The sequence below is a fragment of the Vulpes lagopus genome, chromosome 5, assembly GCF_018345385.1.
Source record: "Vulpes lagopus strain Blue_001 chromosome 5, ASM1834538v1, whole genome shotgun sequence".
NCBI lineage: Eukaryota > Metazoa > Chordata > Mammalia > Carnivora > Canidae > Vulpes > Vulpes lagopus.
In genome coordinates, this window is record NC_054828.1 from 46,822,923 (window position 1) to 46,843,836 (window position 20,914).

Here is a 20,914-nt window from a genome sequence, read left to right on the forward strand (position 1 = left end):
ATCAGTACTGATTGCATTAACTAGGGAAAACAGCTAAGAAAGAATATTCCAAAGAATTTTATGATTTCCTTATTAAGTCTCATATGATCCATTTTTAGTTAGTGGAGACTTTATTATAAAGTTCTAAAAAATTGGTCTTATGCAATCTATAAATAAATAGGGGCAATTTGTACATTCACTATTAAAAGCATATGTGGAGTCAAGAAGGCTATAAGAATCAACTTTTGAACAAATTCTTAACTTACAGTTTTATAGCAGTTTGTTTTTTGTATCAATTGTATCACATAGTTATAAAGGTTTGAAAATATGAACAGTCTTAGCATCCGTTTTCTTTAACTGATGGAAACAGTGAGGCTAGAATAAGAGACTCTTATTTTCTGACTCTCACTCCTACATGTTTTCCTTCTAAACCATGCTGTTTGTTACACAGTTGTTGTTTTCTTTTTTAAGATTCAATAACCAAATGTTTCAAGAAAAGCAATGTAAATTTTTAAAATGTATTATAAAAATTACACTGGATTGTTTGCTCTAATGTATACACAACTAAGTGAATCCCTAATTTGAATCCCTTAAGTAAACTAAAAATTCATATTCTACTTTGCTTATCTCATGTAAACCTTTATAGCATAGACTCTGAAATTAGAGAATGTAAAATATTATCCATAATAAACATACAGATTTTTAAAGATGCCTATAGGAAAAGAACACATTTTAATGTAGTAAATTGGCACTGGTTTTGTGATAATCAAGTGCATTTCTTAGGTTCCACTAATTTCGGGTTGTTAAAAAATAGATGGCTGTATATTGTTAAAATATTGTTGGAAATAATTACATTAGTCTTGTACCATGAGCATTATAGGTTTATTACAGTGTGCTTCAGAATCCTTAGTAGGAGTATTAACCTATATCTTGATTCTTTTCATGTATTTTTCAAATTACATATGTACACAGCCCCTATTTAGCTTAGTAGGGTAATAAAAATTCTAAGACATTGCATTGTACCAGTATGCAAATGTACTTACATAGGAATAAGTCTAGGTTTCCTTAAAGAGGGCAACAGAATTGAAAACTGAGGCCAACAAATAAATGAAAGTTTCTCTAAATCCATTGGATAATAGAGGCAGTGTTAAGGCTAACCATAGTGTTGAACTAAACAGAGGGATTATTCCTGGGTTTTGCATCAGTTGTTTTCTGCCGGGTGGCCTCACTTGTCAAAAAAAAAAAAAAAAAAAAAAAAAAAAAAAAGTTTAACAGGCAAACATTCACATAGGCACATTGAGAAAAGAAGTATGCTTAATTCCATCAAAGCTTTAAAAAAAATCAATCATTAATTTATTCTAACTACAATTGTTGGTCATTTGTGAAAAGCATCTGGCCTTTAAGTCATAGGAACCCAAACACGGTACAATGTGAACACTTGTGAAGAAGCTTCAAATTTGGTATAATGTAAAAAAAAAAAAAAAAAAAAAAAAAAGCTATGTTAGCATGTGTGTAGCTGTGTCTAACTATACAGCTGCATTTGTTTATTCATAGTGCTTTAAAACTCCACTTTGTTTTCTGGATATTGAAACTGTTATAAATGCAAGTGTAATGGGCTTTAAAAATTAGAAAATTGTTAATTGGCAGCTTTAAAAAGTCCTGCTTTTTTACATGTCTTTTTGTGGTTCTTTAAAAAAAGTGATATTTCAGCAATCTAAACATTACAAGTCAGAAATGGTTTCTAATGAAGTCTAAATTCAAGATAGAAAATATACTTTTAAAATGGCTTCAGGAAGACATACCCTATTTTCCATATGGCTAAGTAATTGTTGAGATATTTGTTTTAAAGCTGGACTTAGACACTCCTGACTGCTCTCTAATTTGATATAGCTAGTCCAAACGATTTTATTCGAGAAACTTTGGTAAGAGAATGCAGTGAAGTAGATTAATAATTTTGTGGCTATACTCATATTGCAAAATATAGAACTAATTCAGTCATTATTACTGTAGTAACATCCATTTCTTTTTAATAGCTTTAAAGCTAGCAATAGAACAGCTCAATGTTGGAGTACATTAAAATATTAAGCTTTAAGTTAGTCAAGTTTCATGTTCAACGGTATATAAATAAGATCACACCATAACCACATAATTATATGTGGCAGTTTCTTTAGGGTTTTGTTATTTGTTTGCAAAAGAATGAGCTTTCAAACTGTAAACGAAGGCCTAAGAAAAGCCTTCAGGGCTGAAGATTAGAGCTTAAATTAGAAATAAGGAAAAGTTCCATCATTTTAATTACATGTTCTACTATAATATGAATAGTTAATATGTAAAAACTATCCCCTCCCCAAGATGACATACTACTTAGTCCAGTGGTTTCTTAATGTACAAAGGAAATAAAGGGTGGTACAACCAAATACTGTTATATCAGAGGCTTCATATATAAATGGTCCATTCTCTTACTGTTAAACTACTTTTACCAGATTACTCCTGTACTATATTTCACTCACTACTGCTCTTTAGTTTCTCCTCAGATTTCAATAATTACAAATTCAGAAACACCATAAATACTTCTCATAATAGGGTTAGGTTCTAAGTAAAAAAATAACCAGTAATAAGAAACACTTTTTTTCCACAATTGAAAAAAAATAGTAATCGTTAGACATTTATCTCACAATGCCATAAATATATTATTGCAACAAGATGACTATGTTTTTAAAATGTGTATTGAAAATAAATTAACATTTTATATGTCATATATAGCATTCATGTGTTAACTTTGTTTAGCCCTCATTTCAGTGGCACTTATGTCCAAAGTACTGCTAGGATGCTAGAGATGAGAGGAAAATCACTTAAAACTGCTTGTGAAATATAATGTTTGAAATGGTTCTTTGAGAATGTGCAGATTATGGCTTGCATAGGGACTTCTTCCAGCTCTCTGGGAAATGAGCTGTTGACATTCTTTTGGGTCATCATCCAAGATAGGAGGGCAACCACAAGGATTTAGCAGATAAATTCATCCCCAAAGACCTTTATCCATTTCATTGCAACTTGGAAACATTCATGTTGAATAGTAGCATTAATGTAGCCCATTTAGCTCTTCAAAGTGAGCTTTATGTATTAAAAAAAGAAAAAAAGAAAAGAAAAAGAAGATGACGATGAAGAAAATCAAATGACTAGGGTAATAAGTTATTTAAGTCTTCTAAGAACTATTCTTTATTTACATAATTCTAAAGCACAAACCATTTTTTCCCTCTAAACTATTTTCAAAAATAGAGTTGAGTTCTATTATAGTTAAGCAATGAGCTTTTGAATTTTAACTAACTGAATCAGTCCCGCATGTTGCTAGTTAGTTGTTCATGACAAAGAACAGAAAATAAATGTTTTAGTGTTGTGTTCTGAAATGAATGGCAACATTTTTTTAAAGATTGAAAATTATGTCATTTAGGCTCTGTTTCTGACTCTTTTTGGACTTTGTGATTCAGGCAAAAGAGACCAGTAAAGCAGTAGTAAAGCAGACCAATAAATGTATTGAGGGTATGCACTAAGATTCACACACATGTCCTTTCTTATAAATGGTGAAAAAAACTTTTTGACTCAAACTGGAATGATACTATATAGGGCTGAATGTGCAGGAAAGGTTCCCACAATGCATTGTGCAAACCTACGGCTAACAAATACCCTGCTGCTTTGAAACCCCCCCAAAAGACAAAAGCACAATGAAATAGAAAGCTTACCACCGGTAGCTTTCAAAACGACAAACTAGGCAAACTATACATCTCCACCACTCCAATTTTGTCAGAATGCTAATGAGCTTGCTCTGATCTTTACTCGGCTTCCCGTGTTTTCTACATCTTCAAGGACCACATGGCGCTAGCAAAATAAAGACAACTAAATGAGAATTTCGAATGCTTTTTGTGTTAGGACCTGGTGCTTTTCAGTGGACGCACTCGTTGAATATTCTCAACTTAAAAGAGTACAACAGGGGGTTGGGTATGAACTTTTTAACAGGAGGAAATTTGTACAAAAGTAAATTAGTGAGATGAGGAAAATATGAGAAAAATTTCTGATTAATTTCCACTCCATAATATCAATGACACCTTCAGCCCCACTCATACTCTTCTAACAAGAGATGCTGATAAAAGATGAATGATTCTGTGTTGTTCACAGTGAATGTTTAGTGGTTTTTTAATAGCAGCATTCTACATAAAAGGCACCAGGAAGTACTCCGCATTAGCAGTTGAGATCACTAGTTAATAGGATGATGTCTTTTAGCTTTTGTCACAAGATTATTAGAAAGGATGGGTTTCTGTTCTCATCGTGGCATAGTTGGAGTGCCTGTTGAGTACAAGTGCTAAAATACAGGTTTCTCAGTATTGTTTCACATGTAAAGCAAAAAGCCTTTTAATGCAACACCTTTTTCCTTTTTTACCAGGTGATTTTGTTATTGATCTCTAATCTGCCCCTTTCCCTGTATTGAATGCTTGAAGTGTCCTGCTTTTCATTGTAGCCTTGATGCTAGCTATTTGTGTCTATAAATTCATTAACATTAAAACAGGGTCTATATAAACCATTTTATTCCATGATTTAGAAAATGGCAGATTATGTAGTTTTTATGGTTTAGGGTATAGATAATAACATAAAGGTAGGATTGCCTGAGAAAATACTGTAAAAATAGGTTCTTTGATTTTAAAAAACATTTTTATGAGATTTAAATTATATATTTGTAAAGGACATATCTTTTACTAGCTCTCTTTTCTCTAGCAATCACTGTACACTTAGTAGGAGATTAGGGTAGTCAGCTGCATCTCTCAACATACCCATATCTCTAAGGGGAAAATGAAAACCAAAACTGGGCACATTTTTATATATAAAGATATCTGAACTTGGAGTTAAGCTGACTTTGTACAACTAATAACTAGCCAGGAAAGGAAGTTTGATACAGCAACACTTTTCAGGTTTTGTGTGAAGAAAATTCTTGGTGATTATTCACACTTAATACATATATTTCTGATATTTCTATATACTCTTTACATTTTCTCTTATCCTGAAAAATTGTATTTTTGTATATTGATCATTGAGCACATGGCTCAAGATCTTGCTTCTTAAGATCCTATAATTTATTCACACTTCTAACATAAAGGGGAAAACCCTACAGTAATAAAAATAACATGGACAACTGTAGTTAATAAAGTCAGCAAAAAGTAGAAATTGTCTTCTGAATAAAACAACAGAGGTGTTTTTCTGTCTGGTTATTCTATATTCTCTATGATTTAGCATGGATGGGAAGTAGTATTAATGTAATAAAATATCTCCATTTTATAGCGGTCCTTTATTAATGGGCATAAATATGTCTACTTTCATACAAATTACAGTGAGAAAAGAGGCCTTGTCACTGAAAAATATGCATCAAACAAGTAAAATATCTATTTTGTCATGTTAGTTACAAAACTGAAAAAAAAAGTTAAGAACTATAGATTTCTCATTGATGAAATTTTTTTCTAACTTTGTATGACATACTATGGTAAAATAGAAAAATGAAGTTCCTAGCTTATTAAAGTAGAATGTTTCCATTTGATCTCCATAGACATAAAATATGAAATGGAAAAACTAAGATATCATATGGTGTCTGCAAAGGAACTTTTTATAAATAAGAACAAAGGTAAGGGAATTGGGTCCCATACAGTAAATAGAATGATCTCTGAGGTTCTGAAATAGTATAGACTTGGCCTATAGTTCCTCACTAAAATTACTCCTGACAATTCACAGGGCATTGAATCTGTAATGTAATAAAGAAACCAGTAACAAAGTTAACATTTTATGTCTGAAAATTTTCTACAAGATGGATGTTTAGCATAATTTCCTGAGGCATTGAGCCACATCCTTCGATACTAAGAGTTGATAGAATCCATTACTTTTTGGAAGTAAAATGGTAACACACTCTAGGTAAATGTGACAGCACAGGTCTGTTTTGTGCATCTCTCTGTGTTTTTAGCCATGTCAAAATTTTAACTTTGTCACCTAACTCCAAGAATGCAAAATAATATAAAATCATTTTCTAATTGCAAAAAGTGACATGACCTCATGCAATTATCTTCTAATCCAATATTCAGAAAAGTTAAAGGCGTAAAAGAACATGTCATACAAATGCTTCTGTCACATCTTTGATTAGCGGAATCCTAGCCAGGTGGAAGGAACCGCGAGCCAAGGAAGGCCCAGCTCTCCAAGGTCTCCATGTCCTGTCCATTACATACCAAAGCCCATCTGTCTTCCATTGCTGTTAACGTAATTATAGAAGACGCTTTTCTGCCATACTTAATCCTCAGCATACCTGCATCTGAAAACATGGGCTCAGTCCTTCCAGCAGGGAGTTGGGACGCTGGCTGGGAGAATGATAGCCATTCTGGTGTTTACCATACTCATTCCTGTTTACTAGCTTAGTGTCATAGTTTTGAGCCTCAGTTTCCACTTTCACAGAATGTGGACACTATGGCTTTAGAAAAAATTGGGGGAAAGAACCTAACTTTAATTCCCAGAAAGGAAGAAATTCATTTATTCTTTTATGTCTGGTGATTTTTCATTACACTCAATATATAGTGCAGAAACCTAACCCTGGTTAGTGAATCTATTAGTTCAGATTTGGTCACACTGGGTCAAAGTTGATATGGTATATGGCAGCTACGAGAATTGTGAGAATTAAATTAGATACCTTATATCAAACATTTGCACAGTGCCTGGTTCATACAAAGTGTTCAATGAGTGTCAGCTATTATAATTTATATAATCTTTAATATTTAAATTTGTCAAGATCACCTTTGAAATAAAAAATACCAGAGGATGAAAAACATTTGTGTGTTAGGAATATTATCTGTCACCATCAAGCATTAAATAAAATATTTATAATAAATTGGTATATATACATTTTATTTATTTTATATTGCATCTATAATGGAATAGGCCTTTGATTATTGAAAATAATTATGAATAGTAATGTAGTATAAAGAAAATAGTAAAGTCTGTTTTTTGTTTTTTTTTTAAGATTTTATTTATTTGACAGAGGGAAAAAGAGCACAAGCAAGGGGACTTACAGGCAGAGGGACAGAGAGAAGCAGACTCCCCACTGAGCAGGGGGCGGGTTGTGGCTCCTCCCAGGACCCCCTGGATCATGACCTGGGCCAAAGGCAGACACTTAGACTGAGCCACCCAGGCGCCCCTAAAGTTTGTTTTAAAAGGAAGGTTTACAGGGGTACTTGGCAGGCTCACTTAGTAGAACATGTGACTCTTGGTCTTGGGGTTGTAAATTGGAGCCCCACATTGGGTGTCGAAATTACTTTAAAAAAAAATCTCAAAAAAAAGGGGGAAAGTTTACATTTTAAGGTGTTTACAGTGCTTTTGCTGTTTACTTTTTTACATCTTCAATTTTTAACATTGATAATATTCCTAGATTATTTTGTCCTTGATATTTTCCTTCTGTAGTTACAAGAAAAATTGAAACAACTGTTATACTCTGAAAATATCTTTATTCTCACAATTTGTTCAGATAATTCAAGCATCTTTAATATCTTGTTTCTATCTGCATTTCATTATTTGGATTATTTAAGGAAGGAAAATATATAAATTATGTTGAAGTGTAGTAGCACTCAACTGTTGTTGAATCATTTCTAGTTCATGCAATAGATATTGGATCATACGATTTCTAGGAAGGAATCTCTCTGATTCAGGATATAGAGAACCTCACAAGGTTCTCATTTCTAACATTTGTTTCTTTTCTCCTTGGCACTCAACTGTATGTCCCCGCCTTTTACTATATAGTCTTAAGGTGACTTTTTCATTTGCTGATTCATGTTTGTTCATTTATCCAGAAGAACAAATGTATATAATTTCTACCAGTGATATTTAGAAAGTATTTTCCACTACTAGAAATTTGAATTGGAAATATAAAATATAATTTTTGAACCCAAAGAATTATCACATCTCCATAATTTTTAATTTGGAACATGTCTATTGCCTAAAGTGAGGTACATCCTTATTCTAGACTGTAATAAAATTTTTTAACACTTAAAAAGTAGAAATTCCAGGAAAATGTGTTTTTCTCAGCAACTATCTATGAAACAAAATTTAGGCATTTGAACTGATTTGGCAGCAACATGTTTTTCTTCTGAATGTGAAATTAAATTTGTGTAATGTCATGCCAATGCTAAAATAACATCTTATACATGAAATATCACCCTTTCTTTAAAAAAAAAAAAAAAGATCTTGGTGACTTATTTGTAAAGGGCTAAGACAGTGGTTCTCAAACTTTTATCTGCATTTTAAAAACCACCTGAGGAGTTTGTTAAAAATACAGATTCCCAGGACCTGCCTAAAATATTCTGATTCAGTGGATCTGGGGTAGAGCCCATATTCTAGGCAGTTATAATACAGGTGATCCACAGACCACATTTTGAGAAACAAGGGGCTGAGATATGTTAAATCCATTGTGTAACAAATGCTAAGGGAAGTAGCACAGCATAAAGATATCAGAGCATAGACTTGAAAACCAGCAAGATACCAGCTAGACTCTGAGTGGTCCTGGACAAATTACTTAACCTCTCTGAACTTCTTTTTCCTCAGCTATTGACTTTAAAAAAAAAAAGAAAAGAAAGAAAGAAAAAGGTTGATAAAACCTATTTCAGAAGAGTATTGAGAGTATAAAACATATTGATACAGATATAGATAAAATTTATATAAGAGTACTTGGCACAGATGTCTCAGCAGAGGGTTAGCACCCAGTATAAAAGTAGCTGCTGCCATCAGCTATAGTAGTAACTTCATTATTTATTATTGTTTCTACTTATACTTTAAAATTTTCCCTAGTTTCTAAGTAATATGCACATCTCCTGTTCCATCATAATTCTTCTCTTTTTTCAGCACACATACCCAGACTCTCTGAGTCCCTCTCCTTACCCCCCGCCCAAAAATGCAGCAAGAACTAATTTGGCAATTCGATACAAGACTGGGAAGTTACTGTTTGTTCAACCCTTGGCTTATATACCAAAAAAAAAAAAAAAAAAAAAACTAATAACTGAACATTTCTTATTTTTTTTTTAAAAATTTTTTTTTATTATTTATTTATGATAGTCATATATATAGAGAGAGGCAGAGACAAGGCAGAGATAAAGGCAGAGGGAGAAGCAGGCTCCATGTATCAGGAGCCCGACATGGGATTCGATCCCGGGTCTCCAGGATTGCGCCCTGGGCCAAAGGCAGGCGCCAAACCGCTGCGCCACCCAGGGATCCCTGAACATTTCTATAACTACATAAATGGCTAGGAGAAAAATGTTAGGAATTTGCTAGTCCCTCAATCTATATACATTTCATTGAATTGATACACTAATTGTATGAGTTTCACGAGGCACATACAGAAATAAACAACTTAAGCTTTGTATTTTGAAAAAATTATTTTAGAACATCCAAACCAACTTTGCAAATGTATCTTCCCCTCTCCTGTTTCATCCTGACACTATCCTAGGAAGCTTAACCAAGATTTCATAATTTGATTTGACAAAGAATGACATCAGAGATGGCTAAGCATGTGTGAATTGTCTCCTCAGTCCAGAGTCAAAATCAAGGTAGTTTATGGAAGGATGGGAGCTCTGCTCTGATACCTTTCTCCGAGTTTCCCCAAATGGAAACATTTTTCTTAAAAATACGGATGTTGGGCAGCCCGGGGGGCTCAGCAGTTTAGCGCTGCCTTCAGCCCAGGGCCTGATCCTGGAGGCCCAGGATCGAGTCCCGCATCGGGCTCCCTGTGTGGAGTCTGCTTCTCCCTCTGCCTGTGTCTCTGCCTCTCTCTCTGTGTGTCTTTCATGAATGAATAAATAAAATCTTAAAAAAAAATACAGATGTTAATGTACAGAGACAACCGGCTAGTTGCTTACCCTTACTAGATCCTATCATCTTTGCATTAATAGGTGTGAACTTTCTTTTTATTATCATGCAGACTTACAAAGTTCTGCTTTCAAATCATTATTTATTCCATTGTGTAGATATTGCAGCTCTTATTCTAGTGGATTGTAAATTATTACATCTTTCTTTTAGCTACTAGATAAGTTTTTAACACTTTTCATACGCTTCTAGGTGCATAGGAAAACTGAACATATATAATCATTGCATCTGTTCCCTGTCTCCACATGTCATTTCTAAGCTAGAATGTGAAAGGCATTCATCCACTCAGGGGAGCTATTTCTTCAAGAGAAGTTTACAATATAAGTTAAGGAAAAAAACATCAAGCTGTTATCTATTTTTAAAAATTAAGTTAGCTTTTTAAAAAACTTAATATTATTGATTTGTAATGTTTATTGCTGATTAGCTTTTATGTAATGGTTTTTTGTGTGCTTTAATTGGGTAATTTGGATGAATGTTGTAGGAGGAGGAAAATTAATCAGAATTGTGGGATAGCCTGAAAGGATAAACTTTGGTGCAAGTTATGTGTAGCTATATTCCTGAGGGAGTATAGTGGACTTAACCAGCAAAATAAGATGTTGAATCTTATTGAATCTTGTTTTTATACTGGTGACATTGAGTGGGAGAGGATATGTAAATTCACAGTACAATGGGCTATGAACATCCAACTTGTGTTTTCTGGATTTATTGACTTTATATATTTTACCCACCCCAAAGCTACCCAACTCTACTCCCCCAATGCCAGTTCACTCTGAATTAATAGCACCACTTGGTGGCCAAAGCTAGGAATTGTGTAAAGCACCAACATTTCTTCTTCCCCAACAGCATGTTCTCCCCAGATAGACACTTATGATCTGAAACTTGATGGACCTGGTCATAGCTCTGTTTTGCTTTTGAAGGATCTACCTCTGTAAGGAAAATTTTAAAATAAAAGTTTAATTAAAACAAATGAGTTTATTATGCATTTCAGTGCTTTAAACAATAGCAGTAGTTTGCTATTATGTATAAATAACTTTCCACAGAAATAAATTATTAAAGTAGTCATAAATATTTTAATTTCTCATGAGAATAAAATTACGGGGAGCTAAAATTTTAAACTTTTAATACCACTTGTTTCAAGAGCTTATTTTGAATCTAAGTAAAATGTTAATTAAGTTACACTGAACATTGCAAAATTGTCAGTGTTGACTAGGTAGCTATTTTGCTAAATTCTAAAATATATGATATAAGGACTAAACAGATTTGGAGTTGACCATGACTTTGGGTGGGAGTGTACGTAAAGTGTGTTAGATATGCCTGCTCTGACCCTTTTTAAGTACGCTACAGCTTTGGAGCAAAAAGGAGAGGACATATAACACAATAGAAGGACATTAGGCTAACTGCTGGAGATTGGCCCATACGACTTTGGCAAGAATCTGAAAGGGACTCTTGGGATAGAAGGATGTTCTTCATTCTTAGGGATATCTAAACATTCCTATCATGATAAAAAGGACCATTGAACAAATCCTGGGATTAGGTTGAGGAAGTATCTGAAAACCATCTTTGGAAATTCTAGAGATTCTGGGATTTACACACTAGATTTTTATTTTCTCTGAATTTCTAACCAAAGATACTGCTATTAGCAAAGGGAATCTTTGGAACAGACTTAACAGAGCATGTGTAACCTTGGGAAAGGGACCATTTCATAGAGGCTTTGCATTTGAGTTGATCCTTTAAGAAAAATGGTTAATAGATTAAGTTGTTGGGCTTCCATACTTGAAGGGAATGAGAAACTTAAAATGATGGTAGTATGACTGGTCCAGTGAAGATAGAAATTTCTTGCTCAACGTAGCTCACATCTCAAGGTTTACTCCTGTAAGTAGGCCTTTCTGGTACTTGCATAGGCAGTCAAAAAGACTGTGAGACTCTGCCAAGGAGAAATCACCATTCCTTGCTCTATCCATAATTCCAGGAATCAGATAATCAGAAAGGACCCTGAAGCTTGAATAAAGAATGTGGTTCCTTATTGTATGTGTATGTGTGTGGGGAGAGAGAGAATGAATACAGCAATAACAATATAACAATAGTAACCAGCATTACATTGATTAAATAACATATGCCAAGGCACTATTTGGGGTGTTTTCCATATATTAACTCATTTAATCTTCACAGAACTCCCCCCACTGCCCGAAGTTGTACTAAGTTTATTTCCATTTTTATAAATGAGGAAACTGAGGCATAGGGTGATTAAGTAATTTATCCAATTCCTGTAGCTCTTCAAGAGCAGAACTGGAACTTAATTACACCCTGATAATCCCGTGCTAGGCAGAGTATTCTTGTTTGGCCATTTTCATTGCAGGATGCTTCAGATGCTCAAATGGAATCAGGGTGGTTCATAATTACCCAAGAAGTAGATGGGTCTATCCCTGGAATCATGTTTCTAGAAGACATTATACACTGACCTATATAATTCAAGGATCATAAGGATATATGTACATGGGAAGAAAGGCTGATTCCCCTTGACATCCCCAGATGTACTGCTCTGAGATCATTGTTAAGTCACAGTGGCCTACATTGGAAAAACGAACAAAATCCCTACTACTAATGGATGAACTAATTGAACCGAATGGTTTTTGTTTGTTTATCAGAGATTTGAAGGTTTGCTTTTTGCTTTGTTTTTTTTGTTTGTTTGTTTTTTTGCTTTGTTGTGTGTGTGTGTGTGTGTGTGTGTGTGTGTGTGTGTGCCATTTTGCTTATCAGAGACATTCAGAAGGCTTTGTCAAGGTTGGCCTGAATTCTAAATAAAGGGTCTATTCTGGTAAGACTAGTTACCTGTGAGTGTCGGGTGGGGTGGCTAAGAGTGGTGGTTTACAAGACATACTACCTGGATATAAGGCCCAGTTCTACCACTAGCGACCTGTAAGTTATACAACCTCATTAAATATTTGATGCTGTTATCATCATCGTAATTATTATTATTCCCAGCCTGTGAGAAAGTTACTGGTTGTCACTGATCTGATGAGAGAGAGAGATGTTATATAGAGTAGCTTCTGTGAGACATTGTTGTTCCCAGGGATTGAGGAAACAACACTGTGGTTATAAGTCCATCGTGAACCTCTCTTGTGTACCATGATGTGAAGAGAATTGCTCCCCTGAGAAGATTAAGGGGCATTGAATGAGTTGATACATTGCTGAAATCCACACTAGTCACCTGGTCTGGTCTAGAAAAACAGCATGCATTGCACTAGATTCAAACTGTTGTGTAATTTCTGAAGCTCTGTGCAGGTTAAAGTGCTGTTGGAGACGGTTCTGCAGTGTCCTGTTTTGATTAGGCTAATGTGTTTTAAGACCGAATGTAGCCACAGTCTAGAAGGGAATAGGTTAAATTTTCCTTCTGCTCTCCCTCATTGAATAAAGACTTTTAAGAAGGAACATAAGGAAAGATCTATCCCAGTGTTACTTGGTTATCTGAACCCAAGCATGATTAAGGAAGATACAGAGTGGAAAAGGAAGTTCCAGCACAGGTAGTATATTGGGGATTGGCAGTTGAACTCATCCCTTTTTAGAAACTGGAGGCACTGGGTATGATTTTAAAAGGACCTTTAAACATTTTAAGCAACACAAGAGGGGGTTACCTAAAAGAGTAGCTCACTGACTGCATAATATAGTGTTGGAGAAGCTCTTTATTAGAAAGAAGCATATCTACATGTTTTTTCTATATTTTAAAATTGATACATATTTAATTTTCTGCATTCTCAACAGAATCTAATCTCATTCTCACCTGGCATTTAGTAAATCAGCTATTTGATCTGCGTTGCCAATTTCATAAGCTGATTTTTTTTAAAGATTTTATTCATGAGAAACACAGAGAGAGAGAGAGAGAGAGAGAGAGAAGCAGAGACACAGGCAGAGGGAGAAGCAGGCTCCATGCAGGGAGCCTGACGTGGGACTCGATCCCGGGTCTCCAGGATCAGGCCCTGGGCCGAAGGCAGACGCTCAACCGCTGAGCCAACCAGCGATCCCCCTCATAAGCTGATTTTTAAAGATGCTCTGCTTTTATTTTTTTTTATTTTTTTAATTTTTTTAGATGCTCTGCTTTTAATATAAAAATCTCTTCCTGTAAAAATGATGAAAACTTACTTTCTCAGTAAAGGTTTTTACTTTGGGTTGTTTTTTTTTTTTTTTAAAGATTTATTTATTCTTGAGAGACACAGGCAGAGGGAGAAGCAGGCTTCTCCCTGCAGGAAGTCTGATGTGGGACTCCCTCCCAAATTCCAGGATTCCAGCATCATGCCCTGAGTTGAAGGCAGATGCTCAACCACTGAGCCACCCAGGTGTCCCTATTTAGTTTTTCTTGCTGAGGGCTTTCTTTTCTTAAAATTATATCCACTTTTACTTCAAATTGTCTTTTTCATTTTTTTCTTTATTTTAATTATTAGTAAACTTTCAAATGTATTCTAGTAGTCCATAATTTTCAATATTAAAATTTACCTTCTTCAGTCTTTGAAAATAAGCCATATTCTATGATCTGTTTTTTTTTTTTTTTTTTTTAAGATTTATTTACTCAGAGAGAGAGAGATAGGCAGAGGGAGAAGCAGGCGCCCTTCAAGGAGCCTGATATGGGACTCGATCCCAGATCCTGGGATCATGCCCTGAGCCAAAGGCAGACACTCAACCGCTGAGCCATCCAGGCATCCCTATGATCTTTGTTTTTATCTCTCTAACACCCTGCAAACAACTAGACTCTCATTACCTGGAGCACAGCCACATTGTTGTGCTACTCTCGTGGCCATCCTTTGTATGCAATAGTGACACTGATGACCTAGTAGGGCATTCACTTTGTTTTTCCAGCTGCAGAAATGAGTTTGCACCTATTCACCTACAGTTTTCACCTATCCTGCTTATGACCAAAGACATAATAACTGTATAATTTGTTATGGCTACCAAAGATTTTAAAAACAATTTTTGTCTGTGGAGTTATTTAGAAATTGACTCTCACTCTAGTTATTCCTGATTACGTGTCTCTCCACAGTAGACCATGAGCCCTTTTGAGGAGAGAAGCCACATCTTGGTCATCTTTGTATCTCCATTTCATGGCACAACACTGCATATGCCACTATCACTCTCTTCATTATCATCATCATAGCGAGCATTTTAGTCTCCGTTACTGTGCTAAAGACTTTACATAGACTTTTTCATTTAATTTCTCTAACAGACATATGAGGTAAGCAATATGATTACCTTTATAGAAATGGAAAATAAGGCTCAGAGAAGTTAATTAGTCTAAGATCTAGGAGCTCAGTCGACTTTGTTTTTTTAAGCCAAACTGGAAAAAAAAAAAAAAAAGCCATTTTGGATGCAGATTCAGTGTTCACCTTATTTGCCTCGTATCAAGACAACAGTTCTAACCAGCCACAGATAACTGCACTATAGATAGTGCAGTTATACATTATGCAAGGCCTTACCAGAATTTATAGTCTTATTCATGGATGTTCCTCAGAATTAATACAAGTAAACATATTCATAAAGGTGGTACTTAATTTACAAGAGGTCTTTATTCTGAAGTTACTTTATAAGTCATTTCCATATATTATGAATATTTCCATAAAATACTTACATTGTGTTTTGGGTTACCAGACCACCCTATAAAAAAGAAAAAAAAAAACATATGCCCAAATGACCTTAAGAAAAAAGGTAACCTCTATTCTACCAATGAGAAGAAGCCCCTGGAGAAATCCTGACTGAAGTAAATATATAAAAGGTCAGAAATATCTTTTGTAATATTTAATTTAGCTATAAAAATACGTATTTAAAATCACATCTTAAAATATATTAATCTATTAATCTAGAAATAGTTCCTTCTGTCCATTCCTACTTTTCAAGAAATAATTTTATTCAACTCTTCATGTTTGTCTTTAATGTCTCTGTCCCTTCTGGAGCCCCTCTTTAAGTCATTTCCATGACATGACTGTGAGAAGGCCTAGGACAAGGAGGGAGGGATAGAGAAGAGTTCGCCAGGTGCAGTCCAAACAAAAAGGCTTCAAGAGAGGGGAGAACTGGCAGGGGAAGCTATCCATCTGTAAGCATGGCTCACAATTCAAGTTTTCCCCTTATTATAAGATGCCTAATTGATTCACTAAGTAGACAGTAGTCTGTTTGGTTCAGCGATGCCTATAAAAGTGACTCACTGTATTTTATTTTACAGGATATGTTAAATTACCTTAAAAAAGGAAATACAATTTTAGAGTTATGTTCTGAGCATTTTAACTTTAGTCAAGTGCCTTTTTGTAGTTAGTCAAGATAGTCATGCACTACCTGAAATGTGGGTCATATTAATACCTTTACATGCTCTTAGCACAGAAAAGTTAATAGGTACAAACCCATCCCATATGTAACTTAAAGAAAATACTGAACTGGGCACCTGGGTGGTTGGTTAAGTATCTGCCTTCAGCTCAGGTTGTAATCCCGGGGTCCTGGGATCAAGCTCCACGTCAGGCTTTCTGCTTGGCGGGGAGGGAGTCTACTTCTCCCTCTCCCTCTGCCTGCTGCCCTCCACCCCATCTGTGCTCTCTCTCTGTCAAATAAATAAATAAAATCTTTTAAAAAAGGAATAAGAACTTAAAATACTAAATTGTAAGTAAATATAAATAATTTTTTCAGTTATAATTTTTCCCATGATAATTCCTTCCATGCTTTTAAATTTATTTTTATTTTTTGCTATTTTAAGTTTGTGCCAAGTTTACCTTTGAGAAATGCAGCTCTGACCTTTGGCAGAAAAAAGGCTACTCAGATTCTATTAAGGAGCTGGTACAAGAAGACTGCTGTTAATTTCCAACCTTCAGAAATAGCTTCTTTTTATGTATAAGTTCATGGAAGAAGAATTTTGGTGAAGTTGTCTGTTCCCTCTTCCTGTAAGAAGTACATGCTAGAAGTCTGTCAGAAGTTATCTATAGAGAGATGTTGCCCTGAATCTGTTTTACCAAATGGGTAAATAAAAGGTTTGTTTATTTTGAGAGAGTTTTTCATAGTTTTTATTTTACTACAACGAAAAGAGAGGATTTTCCCCAAAGTTTATATTTTTAATGCCATGACAAGTATATCACGTTAAGCAAATAGTTTGAAGACAATTGCTGCAGAAAGCATCAATAAAGATTATGAGATTCTTCATTTATGTTGATTGCTGTTTGAGGATATTCTTGGGGTAGAAACATTTATCAGCTCTTTGCTTATATAGTAAAATTTCATAATAAAGCTCTGTTTCCTAAGTTTAAAATATTCTCTAAAACCAATGCACTGGAGTCCTTCAGTAATAATGGCTTTAGGAGTTCATGTGTCCATGACCCTACATAACTACAGTAAATTCATCTTTCTCATCCATTAAATCTAACAGATTTCACTTCCTTTGTTATTAAAATCTGTTTCTCCAGTACCAGCTAGTTGGACACCTTCATATGTCTCTCTGTTGTAATATATCATGTCTTTCAAAGGTCATCATGTTGGTGTTATCATACCATCAGGACAATTTGTAATGGCAACTTTTTTTGTTTTTATGTTTGGCTTGGCTTTGTTATGTTGTGTCCTTTAAGGGCCATATGGGAACACTAGTCAGCCATCTCTGCTTTGGAGCTATGGCAAGATTTCAGCATTCTTTCATGTTTTCATGGTAGAAAAATCTTGAATTTGTTTATATGTACAACAGCCTACATCTTTGTGTTTTCGCTCTTACCCCCTTAATTCATCTTCTGTTTGGCTAAAATTGTATTGTTCCTCATTTTGTATTTATGTAAGAATTCACTGTCTAAAAATATATCTTTCTAAATGGATAATAAGTTAATGATGAAAGATTAATTAGGAATGATTAATTAGCAGACAAATTTTGAATATATGATTCATAATTTTAGGGTTTTGACATCACTTTTCTTTTATTCATTTAAAAATTTACATTGAAAATACTGCTTCTGAAAAAATAAATGAAAACTACATACATATTCCTGGATGAATGAATGAATTCTTGAATGAAATTAAATCTTAACTAAATTTAAATCATTTTTTTGGAGGAGATGAAATATAAAAATGGTTGCTATAGTCACTTGGGTTTATTAAGTATACTATATGTAATGCTGTGTATTACTCTGCTTTCTGTTTAGTGGTTTTTGTGAACTGTGTCATAGAATGATTTGAAGTCATATTTACAGTTACTTTTCCCGCCATTATCATTATTCTTGATCATTTAATAATTTTTACAAATCATATCCCAGCTGTGTAGTAATTGGTTAAAAGAAAAAACTGACTTTAAGAGATAGTGATGTTAGAAAGGATGTTACATTCCTAGAGGCAAAATAAAAAACAGAAGTCTTTGAGGAAAAAAAAAGTAGGAAAAATATTACCAGAGATTGTATTAATTAGTCAATACTTTAAAATGTTAATGTGATGTTATTTGTAGTATACTTGCATGAGGCACTGTGCTTTAAAACTACAGTATAAAAATCCAGCCATGTTTTTACATTTCGGTAATTGTATGTTGACCTGTAGGATTTTGTCATCCTTTATTTTGAAATGGTCGTCAGTTGTATATGTCTTTAATTTTCCAATTCATGAAAGTGAAAAAAAAATGAGATTTTTAAAAAGTATCCCTATTCACTCTAAGGTGACAAAGATGTAGTTGTAATTACAAATTAAAGATAATTTTGAAAGACAAGTAGTTAACCAGGTGGGGTTAAACAAGATAAAATGATTTATGGCCATTTTATAAAATAATGACAGTCTTCATTTTAAGCTACAATGTAAAGTGCTTTATTCCGAGATTATGTATTGTGGCAGAAGCTAAAACTGCCTTTTTTCTAACAGTGCCAGAATACAACCTCTTTTTCTTTTTGCACTAACAAGACTGCTTTACCACCACAGCCCACTCTAAGTAATTAAATCAATCCTTTGTACTTACCGTATTCTCCTCTAGTGACGGTACTAGATCTGATTATATGCTTCATGCATATTCAAAGTACCGCACTGACAGCTCTTTAATGAGCTCTTACTTAATCAGTATGAACAATGTTCATCTTGTTCTTTTTTTCCTCATGCATTAGAGCTAGGAACAGTTGGGAAAAATGAAACATCCAGCATTCATTTGAAAAATATATTGTACTTTGAAAAGTGTCTAAGCTGAGGAAGTTGCATTCTGCCCTTTAAAAGTCTGATGGACAAATTGGATTACTAGTATTGGATTAAATAACAAATGGTTAGAGGAGAAATGAGAAAAGCTCACTGTGATCACAGGCTTTAATATTTTTTGTTACTTATAAAGCTAAAGGGGTCTTTAACCAGTTATTAAAGTCAGGATTAATTTGTAATGGTTCAACTTACTGGCTTTTAAAAGCTTTTTAAATTTAAAAAATTTTAAATCCCGAAAAACAATAGTGTAATGATGTATTAGAAGAAAATTTAATTTTTTTATTATGAGGCTAAGTATAGATTTCCATCATTGTATACTATCTCAGATAAGGAGTTAGCAATACAGAATTGATTTAACCTCAAATATGCTTTTTTCAGTTAATTTTTGTAATCTATGTAGCAGAGTGTAATGTGTCTTTAAATATTTGTTATTGTCAGGCTTATTTCCTTTTGAAACATGAGACTCTTGTATTATCGGTCATTTCCTAACAATTAGGGGAGGGGGATCTTTTATTCTTACCTAGAAATCACAGGCAGGAGTTAAACTGAAAATAACACAGTACCATATCAATATTGTTATTCTCAAGGAAGCAGTCTTCCATTGAAGAAAATGATGCTAATTTAAGAGTAGGCTAGTTGCTTCTAGTATTGCTGAAAGCCTCAATTATAGGTTAAGTTAAACTCAGAACAAAGTTTTAATATGTCTATATTTTTAGAAGCCACTTACGTTATGAACACAAGAACTAAGTCTTTAGTCAGAAAATAAAATATCATAAAAACTGCACCTATTAATATTGCACACATGTGTCATTTCACTGATCAAAAAGGCCTTCACCAGGGTACAATTGGCCTTTTTCCAAATTGCAAGCTTTTTCTCAGCTTTTTCTTTCTACTCTTTCTTCTTTTGTTGCTACCCAGGGATTTGTGCGTATCGCAGCCTGTATCACATGACCAGTGTCAAGACATCACATGGTCCAAAGTGAATACAAAACCAGCTACCCTAAAAGAGAGATTAAAAATACTGTAAAACAATAAAGACTTTTGTTCATACTCCAGAAAAATCTATCCTACATTTGCTTCATACCATAAAGTTTTAATAGCATTTAATGAAGGCACGTATCCTCACTATTCTCCCTAATGATGAACAACAGATAAGTATTTTACAGGGATGCTCTGAAGTACCTGTTTAATCTTTTGCACACAGATCAGCTCTTTATATTCTATTTCCATTCTTAAAATTTCTTCAGATTTAATGTGAAAATAGTTAAATAAATTATGGTATATCCATAATTTATGCAAGTATTAAAAAGAATGAGGTAGCTCTTTGAACAGCATAACAAAAGCAAATCACAGGGCAATACATAATATGATCTCACTTATGGTAAAGAAAACAAACCTGTATATGTCTATATATAGATAAGGTATATGCATGCATTTGATACACATAGTAATCTGTTTGGTCTAGAAGGAGATGTGCTAAACTGTGGAAGTACTTCTGGGAAAAGGAGATGAAGAGGGGAACTGAAGAGGAAGGGGTTGGTGAAAGACTTGGCTTTTCACTTACTTTAGATATCTATTGTCTGAATTTTTAAAATGGACTGGTAGTGTGTTTGAAAGTTAAAAGAAGATACCTTGCTTAAAAAGAAAATAAAGCTAGAATATTTTATTTGTTATTAGATATTTAAGTTAGCCCCATGCATCTATACAGAAGTGGGACTGAAGTATTAAATAATGGCCTAGCAAAACAATAAACCAGGCATGGGTGAAATTCAGAAAAAAACAAAGTCAAAGAATTATAAATTTGACTAGGTACAATCTGAATGGAGAGGTGGGAAGGGGGGGAATT

At 34.1% G+C, this 20,914-nt stretch overlaps 1 protein-coding gene across 9 annotated transcripts in view; it reads left to right on the forward strand.

The window, feature by feature from the left end:
• EHBP1 (EH domain binding protein 1) overlaps positions 1-20,914 on the forward strand; it is a 314,375-nt gene that overhangs the window by 284,138 nt on the left and 9,323 nt on the right. The window lies entirely within an intron of this gene.